The sequence below is a fragment of the Callorhinus ursinus genome, unplaced genomic scaffold (assembly GCF_003265705.2).
Source record: "Callorhinus ursinus isolate GAN/ISIS: 27379988/994484 unplaced genomic scaffold, GSC_fseal_2.0 scaffold17, whole genome shotgun sequence".
In the NCBI taxonomy this organism is placed as follows: domain Eukaryota; kingdom Metazoa; phylum Chordata; class Mammalia; order Carnivora; family Otariidae; genus Callorhinus; species Callorhinus ursinus.
In genome coordinates this window covers 3,763,454-3,777,109 of record NW_027397079.1, presented here as the reverse complement: position 1 = coordinate 3,777,109, position 13,656 = coordinate 3,763,454, and the positions used below count along the sequence as shown (strand labels likewise).

The window sequence follows — 13,656 nt, the reverse complement described above, 5'->3', positions numbered from 1 at the left end:
GGATGAATGTCACATACATAACCCTGAGTCAAAGAAGTCAAAAACAATGCAAAATCTATGGTTCCATTTATATAAGGTGCCAAAATTGTTTGAAGACAAGAGCATGGTTACTTAAGTGATGGGATTTAGGGTTTGAGCAGCACAAGAGGTTCTTCTAGGGTCATATTCCACTACTTGACCCTGAGCCAGTTTCAAAAATTCAGTTTGTGATCATCTTGAATTCTAAATGTAGAACATGTGCACATTTCCATATGCATGTCTTATTTTGTTGAGCTGATCAAAAGCCTAAGATCATCTGAGAATCACTGATCTAAGTGTCTCTTTAAGAAATTCTCTAGAAATCTTTAATATTGATAAACAATTAAAACTACTATAGCAGCATGGTTAAAAGCTTAGGCCTCTATCAAATCAGGTTCAAACTCAGGAACTACAGATTCCTAGGCAAGTAATTTATGTAACCTCTATTTGTTCCTTGTGTTAAAAATGGAAATAAATCATTTCCTACCTCATAGATTTATTGTGAGCCCTGAATGTATCCTACAAGATGCTGTGTCCTAAACACTAAGAGTCAAACTTGAGATCTCCTAGGTACTAATACACTGTAATTTTATATGAACCTGCATATGTGTGTATATATATTAGTTTCCACTCCTCTTGTGAATGAATCCTTAGGATTTATAGGTCTTTTGGTCACTAATGCATATTGAATTAATGCCTTCAAGGAAAAATGTGCAAAAATGCCAATTCATTGATGATATTTATTCACACAAAGTTAAGAATCAAGTACCATGTACCATGGTATGTTTGATCTCTTTTACGGTTGGGAATTTACCTATTGAAACCAATAATTGTAAACCAACAGTGAGGTAGCCCTTTTTAACTTATGTTATACAATTTCATGTATAAGTATTGTTCAAAGGAAACAGATGTATTCACCAATTGGGACAAAAAAGGAAATATTGGTTATATATAAATATAAATTACAAATTATAAACATAAGTATATGTATATATATTTAAACAAACACATATACAGCCTAGTGAAATAGAAACATCAGGTGGTCAGATTTTACTAGATATTTAGCTCCCATACCAAAGATGGATTTTTATATAGTTCTCCAAATCGTTTATTTTCTAGTAAAAGCAAATAGCACGATGAAAGAAATGCAAAGTACTTTTAGCATTCCTGCCACTTTCAATATAAGAAAAGGCTTACAATTTGTTTTTTGAATAGGTTTATTGCACGAGCCCCCTATTTTCCTTTTCTAGACCATGAAAAGTCTGAACTCCTTTCTATTTAACATGCAGTCACCATTTGTAGGATATGAACCATATGTGCATTATGGAAACCCAGGTCAACATAAGAGTCTTAAATATATTCCCTATAGATTTGTTAGAAAAACATCACTATTGCCCAGATGGGCATGATCTATTACAGGTCTTGAGCTCAAAGGACATGAAAGCATACTAGAGAACAAAAAGAATTCCCAGTGCTGAGGAGGTCCAATACATTAGTGTCCTTGCACATGTGGCTATGTTTTGTCATGCACGGGTTCAACACTGCCAACACTTCCCGATTCCCTGATACACACAGGTCTACCAGTATGCGTTCACAAAGAGTTTATTCTGATTTTAAATTTCTTTAATGTTGATTAGCAAATTATGAATATTCTCCTTTAAATTATAATTCAACTCAACTGGGAAAATGTTTCCTATGATTGGCCTTAACTTGCATAAAATCTGTGGCTAAGTAAGAGTGCCAGCCCCATTGACATTTCCTCTTTTTGTGCTTCTGTATAGACCAAATAATATCTATCTTGTCCTCATTTATTTATATCAAAATTTCAAGGCTGAGAAACTTGCTACCATAAAATCATTTTCATGTTAAAAGCCATGTGTTGTGTGCACATGATGAATTTGATGATTAACTCAAGTCTAATTGTGGGATGCTTCGACTTTAAAACATCTACTCACTGATATTTGTAACAAAAATTGATCTTGAGAATTCATATCTTGTTTCTATGGGAATTTCATGAATAAAAAAGTGATCCAAATTTTGCTTTTGTGGTACAGTACTAGTTAAGCTAAACAAAAACATGTTGAAGGAGAGGTGAATGGGATGTGTTCCCTGAACACTAGAGGCTGAGCAGTGGACCCAGTGAGCAGACATTGGTTAATGATGTGGAAGTTTATGGAGAGGAATTCTTGCCTAGATTGCCTGCAGTTCCAAGGATTCAGGCATTCAGTCAACAACTTAGCAGACATCCAGTATTTACCAGACACCATGTAGACACTAGAAAATAGAGGCAAACAAGACAGAAGTCGCACTTGTCCTTCTAATGAATGGTGCAGGCTAGAAATCAGGGAATTACAGGCATTATAATAAATGCCATGTGAAGTTTGGAGGAAAGATCATTCCAGCTTGGGAGGGTAAGTGTCCAAAAGAGGTTTTGTGGTGGAGAAATGGAGGTAGGAATGAAGGCAGACAATGTCGTGAGGAGTATCTGTACCAGTGTTACAGCAAGAGTGTCTTGATGGGAGTAAAAGGTAGTTCCAATCGGATCTTGTAGACTTTCCTTAAACAGAAAATGAGCCTGGGGAAGAGGAAATGGAACCAGGTTTGGAGGGCTTGGAAGTCCGAGCTCAGGACTTGAGCCTTAAGAACTAGAAAAGGAGGAGCAGCTAAAGGCACTTGAGCTAGTACAGACATGACTGGAGCTGCAGGAAATGAAGGGAACCCCACACAACAACAGAACTTTCGGAGAGCAAGGAGGACATTTGTGTCACCTGGTGAGAAAGGAGTTTCAACATAGGGTGGCAAATTGTACAAGGTGGGGAAAAAAATTGGATTTCTCGTTAGGTGCTGGGGATGGATGCTAATGGTATAACCAGCATCTTTGGGGAGACAGATAATGGGTTTGATAGTTGTTCAAGAAAGAGTATAACAAATGCCCATAGATAAAGCTTATGTTAATACATTAAAGATAACTTTAATATATCCTAAGGCAAGATAAAATGTATGGTTTCCATGGTTTTACCCTGTTCCTGAAGCAAATAGCTTCCAGTATAGAACACAGACACTAAGTTTTATTAGGAGGCATGCACATGCAAGAAAAATGGAAGGTTCCTCTGGGAGACTATCTTACGGTGTGCACAGAAAATCCTGAGAAGCCATTAGAATCAGACAGGTGTGTGAGTTATAGAATCAATCTGACCTTTTCAAGGGTTTGTATTTATTGGCACACTTAGTGACATTTATATTGTTAAATGAAAATATAAAAGCTTGAAGCTGCCAATGGAATGGTTATAAGGACAATATCCGATTACAGGATGCTATAAATTATGTGAACAAAGCTGAAATACAAATTTCTGTTCTCAAAGATGAAAAATTTCTGAAAAAAACATCTCTCCATAGTCTTCTCTATCATCAGAGGATGAAGGAAGAAAGGATTTACCTCACCTATCAATGTAATTACATACACGATTATCTGGAATCTCAATTTGCTATGAACATCTCCATACTCATTCATCTTTCCATCTACTAATTATGCCTTCATTTGTTTTCTGTTCTCTATTCTTTGGTACCTTCTCCTTTGACAAATTCATAAAAATGTGTGAGTTCATGAATTTGCATGCACACACCAATACGCCCCCCCACACACACACACATTGAAAACGAAAGCTTATTTATGGCTAAGAGCTTTCTGAAATAAACTACAAAATAGAAGTATTTCTGACCTGGCCAAAGTTTCTGTGGACACAATGATATGGGTTTTTTTTAAGTTTTTATTAAAATTCCAGTTAGTTAACATACAGTGTAATGTTTGTTTCAATTGTACAAAATAGCGATTCAATGCTTCCTTACAACACCTGGTTGATCATAACAGGTGCATTCCTTCATTTCCATCACCTATTTTTCCCATTCCCCCCACCCACATCCCTTCTAACCATCAGTTTGTTTTCTATAGTTAAGAGTCTGTTTCTTGGTTTGTCTTTTCTTTCTTTGCTCATACTTTTTGTTTCTTAAATTCCACATATGAGTGAGGTCATATGGTATTCCTCTTTCTGACTTATTTTGCTTAGCTTTTTTGCTTGACTTTTTCTAAATTAGTTTTAAAATTTTATGAGGTCTGTTGCTTCTCTATGAATCAGTACAAAATTATAAAGTCATAACTCAAGCTCTTAAACTATTTACTTAAATTACAGCACAGCTACATTAATAGGATTCTAATTATTTAAAAAAAAAACTATCATCAATTATCTGTTTGCTAAACCTGATAGCAGCTACTTAGAACGTCAGTGATTCAACCAGCTTTTCCTTTATAGGGTTAGATGGTAACTATTTCAGGTATTGTGGGCCATACTGTTACAACTACTCAATGCTGTTATTGGCATTGCAAACAGCTATGGACAGCACATTCAGAACTAAGTACAGTTGTGTTCCAGTAAAACTTTACAAAAAACAGTGGGGCTGATTTGGCCAAGGGTCTTGTTCGCTAACTCCTGGGACAGATCTTGGGATAACTGCTATTGGTTCCTTAAAAATCATCAATACGTTACCGAGTTGCTAAACCCTTAACCTGATGCCTTTGAAGTAGTAATCATCCCTGTTCTTCAGGGAGACTACAATTTAGAAAGGTGCAGAGATTTTACCAAGATTACATAAATAGGGAATAGAATTGGGATTTGAACCTCGTTCTAACTGCACGGTTTCTGCCCCCAGGGGCTACACTCTGACTCAATCTATATTGATTCTTTAAGCATAAACACAACCAATAATCTGGTCACCATGTCTCTTCTCCATGTTCTATTGGGCTCTGGAGGCATTGAAATGCTCTCAGTAGATCAAACCAAAGAAAAAATACATTTACTAACTTTCAGGAAAACCCTGAACATTCCCAAGAGTGAGGACTGTAGGTACCTTTCAAATTCTACCCTAAACATTTTCCCCATCTATTCCTAGGACACAATCCCACTCAAGCTGAGCATCTCAAATAGAAATTTAATATTTTACCAAAACTCTGAGCAGGTGAAGTTGATGGCATTTGTAGAGATGGTTCCAGACACTAAAAGTGTTCAAGCCCCCAAAGGTGATTATCAACAAGGAACAGCTGAGTGTGGGGAATCAATGTCCTTGTACCAGGAGAGTGATAATAGAGCCACCTGGGAGACCCACAGGGCAGCCTCCTTCCACTGCCAGGTGATCCTTTTCAGGACAAAAATAGAGCAATGGTTCTTTCTGGATGTATCCAAGGGCATGCTATTTTCTTTGTCTGAAACATTTGTGAATATTAGGTATTCACAGAAGTAGAATTTTGTTCTAGACCCAGGTTTCTCATCCCTGGCTGCACATTTAAATCACCTGGTGGTATTTTTGGAATACCAGTGCCCAGACTTTCTCCTGAACCAATTAAATCAGTCTCTATAGGGCTAGGCAAAGGAAAAAAATAAAGCTCTCCAAGTAACTCTAATATAGAATTGAGAACACTTTTTGACCTAGAGTTGAGATACCCTATGTCTGTAACTGAGGAACAGAGTGACTAGATATTTTCAAAGAAATAGCTTTGATCCAGGGAGAAGACTAGAGCTATTGTCACTGGTCAGTACCTGAACACGGTGTGTCATGATAGGAAAGGCTTTTTGCTTCTAAGCCTGAGTTTCTTCCTATCAGCAAAAGAGAACTTGGAAATGTACAATCTTCTTCAAGCTTCCATGGGGGGGGGGGGGGGCGTGGGGGGAGTGAAACAAAGAACCTACTTAGCAAAAACTACAATTATGAAAATAGTGGTGTTAATAACAGGATAGATTTAAGGAAAACAGGGGGGAAGGTGCCTTCAGAATTGTTATCTAATGATCAAAGAAGATTAGCTTCTGGCAAAGAAATCAAGAGCCCAAAAGAGATTGGAAAGTAGGGTACAGTTATTCTGCGATACTGTAAATTAAAACCAAATTGCCCTTTGTCCAAATAGTAACATGGACAGCAAAGATGATTTGCATGAAATATTTGCCATACTGTAAGATTTTTATTGGATCCAACCTGAAAAACTTCAGATCAAAGCCTAAAGATTACGTTAGTGGTAATAAGGAAGAGGTGATGATCTGCTAAACGTACCCATATACGAAGTCCTTGTTAACACAAACGTGACAACTTGATCTTCAAGGCAAGAATTTGTATCCAAATTCAAAGCACAGTGATTACTCAGTTGGGTGAGCTGTCAACAAGCTTGATAGCTTATTTCATTCCATACCCAAACCCCCGTTTTTTTACCTTAATGCAAAGTTCATGTGCAAAATGCATAATTAAAAAGGAGTGTCATTTAGGAGATGATCATCGATGAGTTCAAATGAAACACGAGGTGCTTTGTTAGCTCCCCTTCCTGACCTTGCCAGGACTCCTGTTGTATCAAGTGCCCAGCTGGAGAAAGCTGAGCTAATAATGGCCCAGCTGCATCATCTAACAGGATCTTTGTGATACAAGCAAGGTCAAGTGATCTATCATGTAGAGTATTAATCTCACTGTGCAGAGAGAGGGTGGGGGGCTGCTGGGACAGAATTATTAGCTGGAGAGCCTATGGAGGTCCAGGCTATGGGATGGCGAGAACTATTCAAGTTGAAATGAATAGTGTGTCTAAAAGCAGCTGTGAAGGATAGTCTGGAAATAATGACTATGCTTGTGAATGCATAACATTTCAATGATCTTCAATATAAACAAGTTTTACAATAAAAGCACACCTTTACATCATTTAGGCATATATATGTTATTAATTGCATTCTCTTTGAAATGTCTATTTCTTATGACTGAAAGTGCTTATAAACCCAACTGCTACAATAATTCCATACAACTATAAGAGCTTAATAATACCAAATGTTTTATCTGTGGATCACCAATTTGTTAAAAGTTTGACTTCTAATAATTCAAAACACAAAAATCAAAGTCTACTGAATAAAATGAAGATCGTTAAGATGACTCCTCCAAGAGACATTTATAAACAACAATGATAAAGCCACAGTTGAAAGCAAATTGGAGATTTCTTAGATGTTGATCTTCTAGAAATCCATTGTCCTTAATTTCAGAAGTAAAAATAAAAACCTGCCATTTTTATGCTATTGAAAACATTTGGTTTTTATTTTTAATTTTTTGCTAAATAGCACACTCTAAAATGTAGCCACTACAGGATATGCTCCTTCCATATCAAAAGAAATTTAGACCATAAATCCACACAGCTGAAAGTCTAGAAAGGATTAGGAGGTTGCTTCTAACGTGGCCCGACCGTATGCAAAATGAGTCTTGACTTGATAGTCAACATGTGGACATAATTAAAGGCATATGTATTTGATACTCATCTGTTGTGAAATCTTTAGGAGTATAAAATGGACAAGGAAATAAAATGAAATTTCAAAGGTCAAAGGCACTGAAATACCAAAACTTATTTCTGAATCACTATTATTGCATTTTCTGTGGTTTGATTTCAGGGTAAATTCAATAAGTTGACAATATACCTTGATAACTTATTGGATACATGGATCCTACCTTCCTTTGGAGCATTTTGATAACTAAAATACCGCATTCCCTAAGAAGGATGGAATTTTATTTTAATAACAGACAAGTAATATTATTGGTCCAATTTGCAAAGAAACATCAGACATTCTACTGGGTGTTAAATTTAATCTGCTTGGAAAATTTTAATAGTGGAGAATTGCACCCATTAATTCAACAGACACCTCTTGTGCATTTGCTGTTTGGCTAGACCCTTAGCTAGACACTGGAAAACAAAAGTCAATGGAAACTTAGCCAACCTCACAGAGCTCCAGGCATCTTAGAGAAGACATATGATTCCAATGGAGTGTGTGGCACCTGAAGGGAGCAATGATAGAAATAGCTGGGGACCCGTGGAGAGAGGTGTGATTCTGGCTACAATGACGGGCAGCTGTGAAGGCATCCTGACTACACAGAGGCTGGGGTCTACAGGAGGCACAGACAATGAGGAACTTGAGCACCTGGGGAGGTTTCAGAGGTCTTGTTCACTCAGGCAAATGAGAACTCCTGAGGGAACAGAGTCTTAGTCTCTGGGGGAGTGTGATTCAGGTAACAGGAGCTAGAAAGACATTTTGTGACAAGATAGAGAATGGCTTTTCATCCCATGCTAAAAAGGAATGGGGGTACTCCAGTTGCTAGGGCTGCCACAAGTTATCTCAGAATGGGAAGCTTAAACAATAGGAATTTACTTACCCATACTTCCGAAGCCTGGAAATCCAACTGTCCTCAGGGTTGGCTTCTCCTCCCTTGTGGGCTTGAAGATGGTGGCTTCCCCTCTCGTCCCCACATGACCTCTTCTCCAAACACTCATGCTGCCTGGAGGCTCTTCCTGGTCTTTTAAGGACAGTGGTCCTATCAGCTTTGGGCCCCACCCCTCTGACCTCATTCCACCTCTGTTCCCTCCTTGAAGGTTCCATCTCCACATACAGTCACTTTGGGGGCTAGAGCTTCAACCTGGATTTTGAGGAAACACATTTCAGTCCATAATAGGGACCATTATAGGGTTTTAAGTAAATGAGAATTTTAGGAATATGACTTTGAATGTAGTGCAAAAAGTGGAATGGAGAGAATAAATAGGAACATTTAGCAGAGAAGAGTCAAGCCCCCTTTCCTGACAATCAGAAGTGACGGGCTGGCAGAATGTTCTGTGTTCCAGGTTTCTTGCTTCATGCTTGCAGCCTTACTCCCAACTTGAGCTGAGCAGGTATAGGTATAAGGGAAATACGCAGAAGGGTTATTATACTGGAGCTTTGTGGTTGTTATTCATACAGTGGCCTAGGCCAGGGGCAGAGGGAAGAGACCTTCATGCAGGTCCTACCTTGATGCAGAGTTACAGCAGCACTGCCAACAGTGGGGACAAATCTGATACCCATGTGTCCCTTACTCCATGCCACAGGTGACCCAGAGTGTCCACAGTGATACCACTCATTTGTCTTCTTCACTTTATTAACCTTGTTTCAAAATGTATTCCCAGGCTTCTTCAGCTTAATTAGCTGCAAAGAATGAATTGTGTATAAGCAAAAACTGAAAAGAGCTGCAGTGTCCAAGGGGCTTTGGCTTAAAAATATTAGAGATCTAGATTTTATCAGATCCATGAACAAAATTTTAAAAAGCAGTCATAAAATAGCAGCTCCCAGTAACTTCTTCAAATTTTATGTTCTTCAGAAGTTGACTCAATTCAGTTTGCTTCATTCTTGGAAGCTTCATCAAAATTCTCCACATGATCTGGAACTTCATCATCATCATCCTCTCTGGTAGCAAGTGGTGCTTTTCCACCCACAGATTGTTTGGGCAGAGCTTCAGCCAGTCTCCTTCAACTAGTCAGACTGTCTGCACCAAGTTGGTTTAAGATACTGGGTAGCATTTCTGTCAGCTATTTTGTCTCAGCATGGCCTGTAATGGTGAAAGTGTTCGCTGCCAGTGATGCCTGAACTTTGGGATTGTTAAAATGAATCACCGTTCCTTGGTATGTGAACATATTCACTTCTTCAATACCGGAGATATTGTTTACCCTTAACTTCTTTTTTTTTCTTTTTTTTAAGATTTATTTATTTTTTTGAGAGAGTGAGAATGAGAGAGAGAGAGAGTACATGAGAGCAGGGAGGGTCAGAGGGAGAAGCAGACTCCTCGCTGAGCAGGGAGTCCGATGCGGGACTCAATCCCTGGACTCCAGGATCATGACCTGATGTCAGGGGCAGTTGCTTAACCAACTGAGCCACCCAGGCGCCCTGCCCTTAACTTCTTTAAGGAGAACTGAAGTTTTTTATCATCTGCTGTAGCCGTTCTATGAACCACCTTCTTTCGGCAAGCAGTTCCTTTCCCACCAATGCGCACTTGTGCTTACAGTTTGGCGAGTTTCTCCTGGTTCATGGTAGTTTCTTTCATCTTATTGAAGCGGAAATGGGACCGCATGGGGCAATAGGGTTGGCACTCAGGGGGTCTCGGGAGTGGTTTAGTTCCAAATCCCCACAGAAAATAGAAACTACATCAAAGACATTTCTGATGGGGCCCTACTAGCTGGGACCCAGCTGACACCACTATGGGAGCTGAGAATTCATGTCCCCTGGGATTTCCAAACACTGATGAACTTGTTCACTGTCTAGAGTGTTTCGATTGCAGGGCTGGTCCAGAGTGAAGCGTCCCAGCTTCCTAAGTCAGACAGGACTGGACACTTCATATCTCTGCAATTAAAATAACATTTATCTCTCAAAGGATAGAATAATCCCTAATTCACGAGGATTTTTGAGTAAAGACTACATGAGATAAAGCATGTGGCATATTTTCTAACCCCAGAAAATGGAGCATATCTTTACCCCAAAGTTAAATAAAATTAAACCAGATGAATCTTGCCTCAGAAAGAACTTTAAAGGAACATATTAGGAACACTTAACACGTTAGCAAGAATGTCTGAGGCTTGCAGTAATGTAAATTTTTGGTCTTGAATCTTTCCAGTGACTAAAATACTGTAATACCTGAGTGATATGTGATAAAAATGTTTTATGTTAAAAAAAATGTTCCTATTCGCTGAGTGTGTGGGTTGAGAGGAGGAAAAGCACCATTTCTTGAGTGTTTGATATAGACTGCATATTCTCATATACTCTCATATAATCCTCCTGACAACACATAAAATAGATACTATAAGCATCTTCCAGATGAGGAAAATGAATAGAGAGATCATGAGGTAGGTCTGGAGGTAGGTCTTTCCAATTCCATAACCCACATACTTTCTACTGTACCATCCTACCCCCAAAAGTAGCCTCCACACCACACAATTCTGACCTGAGATTGAATCCCAGCTCTGTAGGTTCATACCTGTGTGATTTGGGCATGTTCAGGATTTTCATGAGCCTTAATTACCTGATCTACAAACCTATTCGAAGGTGCTCAATGAAAGCTAGCTATTGATATATTTATTATTTCTGTATATGTGTTACAAAATTGTCAGAATGCCAAGCTCTTAAGAAATAAATGAATATTTTCCAGCTAGTTTCCAAAGTGTATCAATTATTTTGATGATAGCACATGGTGGTATTACTAACATTGGAGCAAAGCAACAAAAAATATAAAGGTAGGTCACATTTCAGTAAGGTTTTATTGTGGACATGCTGCAAAATCCTTCTTCACATTAAGGCAATATAATATTAGCCAGTGAAAGGTAACAGCCCAAAATATACGATGCCTTTAGACTGCTTAAAATATGCAGTTACATTTTATAAGGTTAAACCAAATTGTTGAGGTCAAACATTTACTCAGATACCGGAACATTCAATAATCCAGCACGTCAGCTACACATCACTCACCTATAATTGCTGAAGAGAAAAAAAAAAAAAAACTGTCTTCAACCTCCCTCTTCAAGAAGATGTGTGGGGGAAGACTTCATGCTTTTTATATCTTAGCATTTTCCTACACAAATCATTAGAGAAATGTTAGCTAACGAATCTCAAGCTTCAAAACCAGTCACTCACACAGACACTCTCTAGCTCCTGAAGATGCCTCTTAGTGTGTGCTTATAGGAACCTGTGCTTGGAGGATTTTGCAAAAATATGAGATTTTCATATGACTGGTGAAGCCTCTTCTCTCCCTGCTCCATCTTTCCCTCTAGGGAACTTGAGCACGGTTACTTGGCATGGAGTGGGTCTTTGGGAATGGACCAAAGGGAAGATAAGCCATCACTTGTTTCAGTACTTATGCAGCTGTCATCACTTAAATATATAACTGAGTTATCAGTGCCCCCCTGCCCCAAGACAATCCTATGTGACCTCAGCTGGATCCCGGCACCCAGTTCAGATTCCAGGTATTCTGGAGGTAAAGATGTGTTCTAAGTGCCAGACACTGGAAGAAGGTAGGTCGTGCGAGTGGGCAAAGGGTTGATATGGACAGAGCCAGATGCTAGTCTGTGAAATTAACTGGATAGAGCTTTCTCGAGTTGGACCATAATGCTAACAATGTACATGACATTACCAAAATGAGTCATCACACCAGCATACAACTTGCCAACAAGTGTGATATTTATAAAACAAGTTTGACAAAGTATTTGGCTAAGAAAAGCCCAGATTGTTCTATTCTCTCTACAAAACTACTACAAACTCATATTATCACATGAAGAGGTGATCAATCAGCCAAAGCTGTAGAAAAATACATGTTACAGGAACAATCAGAGATGACTCAGATTGACTACTAGGCCATTTTGATATAATATTTTCCCTAATATTTCAGATGCTTATAAAACTGTTCAGCTTTTTAAACATGCATCACTTGTGGTTTCTCATCTAATTCTATAAAAGCAAAATCCATGTTAAACTTAATATAATATTCATAATTTTGTGTCTTATTCATTGGAGGCTCACCCAAATTGTATGATCTTTAGGCTTGTCAAAACCTAAGTCAGCCTCTGGAAACTATTACGACGGTTTGATATCTCATTCCAAGGTTTTATAAAGAAAAAATAAAACCATCACATTTATTGAAATGTCTCCCATTACAAATGAAATTCAAGAATATTATAAAAGGAGAGGCATGTACCCATCTTCTTCTTGTACTTTATGTCTTGCTTCATTCCTATCTCACCCCCTATAAGCTTTGCTTTGGGTTTTCTCTACTTTTGGCAACAACTGGATATTACAGTGCCATAGGCAAATATTTTTCATGGTTGTGACATTCATAAAGACCAGCATAAATTTAAGTATGTCTAATTAAAAGAAAACAATTTTGCACTACCCTGAGCCCCTAATTATAGAACTGCAGATAGCTTTAAAATTATCTAATTAAAAAAATCTCTAAGACATTTTCCTCAAAAATATGCACTTAAAATAGTTTTTCTACTTTCTATTGATTTGTTGTCAGGCATTGGACTATTTACAGGAAAATAAATGCTTGGTGCTAAGGTTGAAGTAAGTGTTCAGTGTTAATGCTAACAAGAGAGTTTAATTGAAAAGTGCATTGATCCTCTTTCCTGCCTCCAACTATATGAATTACTTTTTTGATTAACTAGAATTACCAAAGAAGTATCTCCTACTTCCACACCACAATCAGAAGCCCATATCACTGTTAAATATGTAGGTGCCCTAACTTAGATTCACTGACAATGTTTTACTCTGATTATGTTAAAAAGAACATTATTTTTACACCTAATAAATCCTAAAAAATTATAGTGCCTTAGTAGTATTCACAACTGAACTGTATAGGTGACTTAACATCCAATATGATGAAGAGGCTAATTAGAAAAATCAATCGTGAAATGTCCACTTGGCTTGAAACCAGCTTGATAGAGGCCATTTGAAAGGTATTTGTGAGCTGAATGATGTTCAGGTTAAGTATAACCAATGGTCATCATAATTCAATATTCAACAGCTTACTCACATATTGATTAAACATAATTCATGAATAATCTAGATGTTGGCTTCACCTCAAAATCACAAATTTGAAGACACCAATAAATATTTCCTGTATATTAAGAAAATGAGTTTTAATCAAAATAATTGACTTTTTAATCATAATTTTAGCTCACCACAATACAGAGTTAGAATGTCTGTTGCATGCTAGCTATAGATTATAAAGTAAACTTAGGTAGCAATTTATTAACATAGATTCATGTTTTAAATTATGATTGAAAAGATTTAT

The 13,656-nt window shown here is 37.8% G+C and overlaps 1 protein-coding gene and 1 pseudogene across 1 annotated transcript in view; one reads left to right on the top strand and one right to left on the bottom strand.

The window, feature by feature from the left end:
• Positions 1-13,656, top strand: part of CSMD1 (CUB and Sushi multiple domains 1) — a 2,052,675-nt gene that overhangs the window by 1,228,270 nt on the left and 810,749 nt on the right. The gene's annotated exons all lie outside the window — the stretch shown is intronic.
• Positions 9,019-9,921, bottom strand: LOC112834798 (transcription factor BTF3-like; annotated as a pseudogene).